Here is a 6,933-nt window from a genome sequence, read left to right as displayed (position 1 = left end):
GGGGGGAGGAGGAGGAGGAGGAGGAGGTGGTGGGGGGCTGGGCGGAAGCGGTGACGTCGGTCTACATTTTGGTGGAGGGCCCACGATGGTTGCAAACCGTGGGGGCCCTCAATAAATGACCCCCCCCCCTCTCCTTTCCTTTCCCCGGATCCCTGATTTCAAATCCGGACATGTCACCTTTGTTCTCAAATAAAAATCCTATTAGTTCCTGTTGGGATATTCTCTTCCATAGGAAACGAAAGATACCATCACTGTACACTCCACACTCTGATTATGAATTAGGTTACTGTATATCACAGAGAATACCAGAATACAATAAAGGTTAGCTACTGTAATGCTTCTCACTTGGAGTTGGTTATTTTATCCATTCAGCTCATACAGATAATATGTTTTAATTATGATTTTGTTAAATAACCGAAAAAAAAGACCAAAGTTAGTCAGCATGAACCCCAAACGCATTTCTGATGAAACAAAAAAAGATGAAAGGTGTTTTCTGCCTAATCTTGTTAACTTCATACAACCATATCTGAGATACTCCCTCTCGTAATCCAAAGCAGCTGTGTGTAGTCTCTTATCGCCTTTGAGAGGTAAACTAGTCTGCGGATTTGGCTTTTTAACACCTATTGAGCTCCTAAAGTGCGGGGAAGTTAGATGATTAGCCGCTTTTGTTTTCGTTGAGTGCTGCCAGATTTGTGTTCACTTAACAGTTGCCAGCATTGTTTTCAGGTTCATGAAAAATCAACACGTCTGAATTTAAAACTGTGGTCGTGCAGCGTCCTCAGCTGGTGATTCCTACATCCTACATGCGTGGAACAGTAATAATAATACTGTAACTCATTTACTATCATTATGCTTTGTTTTTCAGTGCCGTCAGTACATTTTAAAATACAAATTAAACTCTTTTAAATATGTCATACAACTCTTTTTGATTATATAATCACTATAGGTAGCCCATATATTATACTAGGTTTTATTAGTCTAATAAATGTTATGCAATAATACTATACATTAGACCTGTCTGAGCTCATAGTTTAGAAACTGTTATCACAACACTGATGATTAATCATTAAACTAAAAGAAGATAAGGGAGAAGCTCATACTGTGCTTGGCCTCTCAATCAAAGCAGTAAGTGAGTGGATCATAGGCTCAGTAGCAAATGGCATGTATAATTAGCATCTTTCATTATCTGTCAGAATACTTAAACTTCACTGCCAGGCCTCATAGTTGCACTGAATATCACTGGAATAAATACAACAGTATCCAAGGTGATGATGAGTTTAATATGATAGGATAGATCTGGACACATTTCCATAAACTTGGATACCATTGGATCTTTCTCGATACAGGTCATTTTCATTCAGTGTATTTATATCATTAAAGCAGTTTTAGAGAAACTGCAACACCCCACTAACTGCTGCAGATTACTTTATTTACAATATTTACAATGAGAATGTTTGTTTTTTGTATAATGTGTGTCCTATGTGTCATTTACTGTAGTTACATAATGAGGATGTTTATGACATATAAACCTGTCAGCTGTATTCTTAACACAAGATCATTAAGTATTTAAAAGCTTAAAGTATTTGATTCTTGTCTTCAGAAACATTTGGAGAATGCCTGGCCCTGTCTGAGGATCTGGATGTTGGAGGATCTACACACTCTTAATGAAGGCCTACATGTTTTACATTTTTTAATATAAACCAAATGATCTCACAGTACAGTACCTATAAACATTTATTGAGTCAGAAATGTACCTCATCAACCCTAGAAGGACATTTTCTTATAATTTGAGGAATTATTACCTCACCTTAAATAGTAATCTGGGCTCTAGCCTGCCACCATGTGGTTTAAATGTGAAAGTTCAGACCACAGCTGAAGGAAAATGTTTTTCACACTGACAACTTGATTTGCAGACTTAGGTTAATATGCATGTACACCATCAGATGCATCATCAGTTGTATTAGTATGTACCAATTGTAATACCAGACTCTTTTGTAATGAAATGTCTGATATGATCCTTATCACGTGAACCTTGCTGTAAACTTTAAACTCAGTTTATGGCGGCATTAAGAGTCAGTTTACTTCATTTCAAACCGTCACTGTTGGTTAGCTAAACCTGTTTTTGACTTGGAAATGACTTTGGCATTTAGTATATGAACTAAATAAACATTGAAACATTTTCTTCAAGTTGCATTTTCTCTTTGAGAGCTGTCTTTGTTACCGTAAAATGTACAGCTAAGTAGTATTTTTTTCACTATGTCTGGTTTCTGTCAGTGTGTGTGTTGTTTTTGTATCCTTATGCTGTCCTAATATTTGCTTTATGTTCTGTATGTACTTCATGTAACAGAAATTTCCCCTCAGGGTATTGAAGGTTCATTTATCCAAAGCTCCCTTGTGTATATAAACACTTAATGAGTCCACACACACAGTCAGCCTCCCATTCATCATCAGTGAAGTAAACACTACAAATTCAATCACTTTTTTTATTTTGCCATTTCCCAGCTCTGTGGGGGAGACAGATTCATAATATCCTAATTTCCCGGTAATATCTCATAATATAATTGTTGCTGGGTCTTCATAATCAAAGTAGTTAAATGTATTATAGCATGAACAATAGTGACAAATACAGCGTGACCAAATGTACCTTGGTGTAGTGACTTCATTTGGATGTTTGACCTTCACTGTACAGAATGATGAAGGTGCAGACAGACATGAGGAGGCTGCTTTCACATGTTGTTCTGTACTTACCTTAAATCTGAGATTATCACGTGTATGTATGAAACAGATTCTTTTGCATCACAATCTGTTCGGAAGCCAGTCATGTTCTTTTTTTATTGAAGTCAGAGACATAATGCGCCACAGCAGTACAACAGTTGAAGCTAAATATATTTACATAATCATACATACTGGATTTAATGAGTGGAAAAAGAGTGGGTGTGCTTTTAACACATTTTCACCAGTTGATTGGAGATTTTTTGTGGAAAAATGATATCAGACAGAAATTGTTTTTCACATTTTTATATGTTTTCAAACATGTCTAGCATGTCTTGAAGTGTGGAAAATAAATGCCCATGAACTTAAATTCACATGGCCTTTTATAGTACCGTCAACAGGCTAAAATGTTAGGAAGTAAATGTAAGCAGATTCATTTTCACATCAATAATAAGTATAAATGAGAATGCAGACGTGTTATCACCAACATTGTGCAACTTTTTACAACCTCCATCAGTACGGTCCACTTACTTTACATAAAAACCCCACACCTTTATGGGTGCGTCTCAATAGGCTACACACTCTGTATTTGCAGTAGCCGAGTGCCTACTTGTCTGATGTATTTCATGTAGTTTCCACAGTGATTGTCACTAACACAAATACTGTCCATGGCTCAATGAAGCGCTGAGGATTTATTGGAACAAATAAATGGGATCTAGCATACAGTGTTACAAGTTTCTGTCTAATAAAATGGCGGACCATATTTCTCAAAATCTTTGATAAAAGGACATTAAATAGATTTATCTTGACAATGTGACATATGCAGTATTATTCTCATCAGTCCCATCAAGAATAATCAATAACCATCTGTGTTAACTTTATAGTGTTCTCATTGAACCTAGCATGTATTTCTTTATGTCTGTTGATTAGTCCTAAAACCAGCCTGTGGGCCAGTATATGCCGTAGGCCCATTATCACCAATAAGTGGACTGGTTATGGCCTAGTAGACGTGATAAATTATGGGATACACTCTGAATACTGTTTCAAAGCGGTATTAGAAGTGCACATCAAGTGTGTGTTAATGTAATTATGTACTGTATGATGGCACACAGACATGTAACACACTTGTCTACAACAGTTTTGTTCACTACCACAAGCGTTGTACGCATAATGTCTCTGTTAGGGTCCCACTAATACCTGGGAGACTCATTACCATCCCTTGATAGTCTTAATATAAATATATATAAATATATTTTGACGGTATGTTTAACAACAAGACTAGCTAGCTGATCAAGATATGTCATTGTCCCCGAATCAGTATTAAGATATTCACATACAAATGATAATGTCTACTGACTGAGATGTTTCCTCTCCCCTTCCCTGTGTTAATGGGGTATTTTGGTACTTCAGGTAGGAAGGAGATTATATATTTTGGTTGTATTTATGGATTTGTTGCTGTATCACTTTGAAGAGATTCAAGTTTGCAGTTTCAAGTTTTTAGGAGATATTATATTATAAAAGTTATCTTTCCTGGCGTCCCATTTAGAGAAATTAAAGCGAGGAAGCTGACTTTAAAATAAATCATAAACATGTTTAATAATTGATTGGCAGTTTTCCTTGATACCATTATAACACTCACTGTTCCCAGCTTTTAGATGTGAGGATTCCTCTCTGTTTTGAATCACTGCAAATTGAATATCTTTAGAGTTTTGGACATTTGTTTATACAAATTTAAGACATAGGTTTGGGCTCTGGGAAAATGTGTATTTCACTCATCAGCAGATGAATCAGTAAGGATGTAGTTGCTACAACCTTTTATAAGTTGCAGTCTATTTTTCCCAAGAGTGGCTGACTTTGTTGTAGTCTTTTATTATAACAAAATCAAAGGTGACACAATTGCACTGCAGTTTTATGAACTACTGTATTCTGATTTGGTGTTGGTTGGTATGAATTGTTTTGCCTATCACTAACACACATACTCACTATCACAGGCTCCATCCCTCTCTCCTGTAACGTTCGCTCTTCAGTACAGTGTTAGTGACTTGTGTAAATGCTGTGGTTGCTTTGAAATATTAGACGTGTTTATGTTGGTTTTCAGTTATACTGTTGTATTCATTATGTAAGCAGTTACTTAAACTTAACTCTAGTACCATCCATTTTCACTTGTCATAGTAGGAGAAAACATTGACAGTATATATAATGGACAGAGCTTTTGGGTCTGTAAAGTGAAGCCAGCTCAATAGTGTCTTAAAACCTGCATTCTATGTAAAGGCCAGCAGGGGGAGCTCCATTGGCTGCAATAAAAAACGATACCTTGCAGTCTAATGAAGAAATGACCCGACTTCTCACTTGATTTATTAGCTCAGCAAACAGTTTCCTAACAAGTATATGGTCTCAGTCGCTAGTTTCTAGTCTTCTTCTATACAGCATGATGTTCATCTAGTAAATTATGGTCCAGTTTAGAGTAAAATAGACGATAAAGCAGTGTATGTTTTTCAGGCTTGGCTACCTTATGATTGGCAGGTCATTATCAGTGAGTTTGTCCAGGGCAGCGCAGATCAAACTGTCAGATTAGGCAGTGCTGATCAAATACGAAGCAAGATTCTGTTACTGCGTTGCCTATTTCTCACATAAAATCGTTCCAGAAACATATTTTAATGTACTGTTTTTAAATGGTACTCCACAAACCAATGGGTGAGATCACGATAGGTTCACACATTGGAAAAACACAGTATTGAAATTAAGAACAAGCCATGGCTGTTTGACAGTGAGCAAGCATGCACAATGAAATTCAGCCATAATTAATTGTATTATTTACAGATGTGCTTTCCTGCTGTGAAAGGCCAACATTTGTGAAAAAGGCCTATTAATTGTCACTTTACATGTCACTTCTATGGAAGGTCGGATAGGACGTCTCTTTCTCAGTCTGTCACTCTCACTTTATTCCTCTTTCTAGCCATTTTAACTCTTCAGTATATTGTTTTTGCCTCAAGTATGTTTGAGCTTTGAAATATGTCTTTTGTACATGTTAGTGTGAAATAATCTCTAAAGTTTAAATGATCTCTGCATTTCAGATAAATTATACTACAAATAACCAGAAACCTGGAATAACATCCAGCACCCTTGTGAATAGTGCCTTGGAAACGTCACTGAAAGGGGACATGTGTGCTACATGCAACATGTGACATTCCCCATCACAATAATGCATTTTATAAAATAATTTACTCACTGGCAGGAGAGCAGTATTTGACTTCTATATAACAAACTGAATGAGTGATCTCAAAGGACCAGTGTGTAGGATTTAGTGGCATCTAGTGGTAATAATAATGTTGTGTTTTTGGTACCTTAGAATGTGCCTTTAATATCTACAGACGCCACTTCCATGGAGTTCGCCATGTTGAACCGCCATGTTTCTGCTAGGGTTGCACAAGTAATCAAATTTTTGAAATCGCAATAAGGGAAAGCTGCAATTTTTTGATGAAGCTAAAATGTGTGGCAAACAGCATTATAATGAAGCACTGTAGTTCTGACGAGATGCCCTGACATAAAAATCTTGTTCACCAGATTAAAATAACAATGTTTTTTCAGTTTGTCGCAACCCTGGCACCAGCGTTGTGTATCAGCTTCAGTTGTCTGATTGCTGTTATAGACAGACGTGTGAAAAGCCTGTTGCAGTTAGTCTATTCTGCTAAAGAAAAATGCATGTACAAGTTTCTCTACTTGGATCCTTGGGATATTTTTAAGGTGGTATAACTTGTTTTGTTATAGTTTAAATGTGACTACTGAAACTTAGGTCTGCATTGAGGATAACAGTGCAGTTTTTAGCTTAGTTTTCTTGGTTTACTGGTTTATAAGCTGAACTCTTCCTACATCTTTCGCTGCATTTTCTCTGCTCAGTTCAGGAGCAGCCCCAGTCACAACAGTAAATACATAGACGTTTTTAGAAGGGGTCAATTTGTCTCTAATTCAAACCACACCATACTGCGCTCCCCCCTCATAGAGACCCCTTCTGAGTATCACAAAACATTCATCAGCCCTGACTCTCTGACCTCTCTGCATCCCCTGCCCCCCACCCCCTCCCTGGCCAATCAGAATCAAACCAGACAGCGTCTCTCTGTCTGTAACTTTTGTACATGTACATAAAAGCCTCCTTTCCCTTCAAGAGTGCTTACACCCCCAAAGCCCCTCTTCCTCCCTCCACCCCCCTATCACAACACTCCA

The sequence above is a fragment of the Dicentrarchus labrax genome, unplaced genomic scaffold, assembly GCF_905237075.1.
Source record: "Dicentrarchus labrax unplaced genomic scaffold, dlabrax2021, whole genome shotgun sequence".
Classification (NCBI taxonomy): Eukaryota; Metazoa; Chordata; class Actinopteri; family Moronidae; genus Dicentrarchus; species Dicentrarchus labrax.
The sequence above is the reverse complement of the archived record's forward strand: the minus strand, read 5'-3'. Positions refer to the sequence as shown.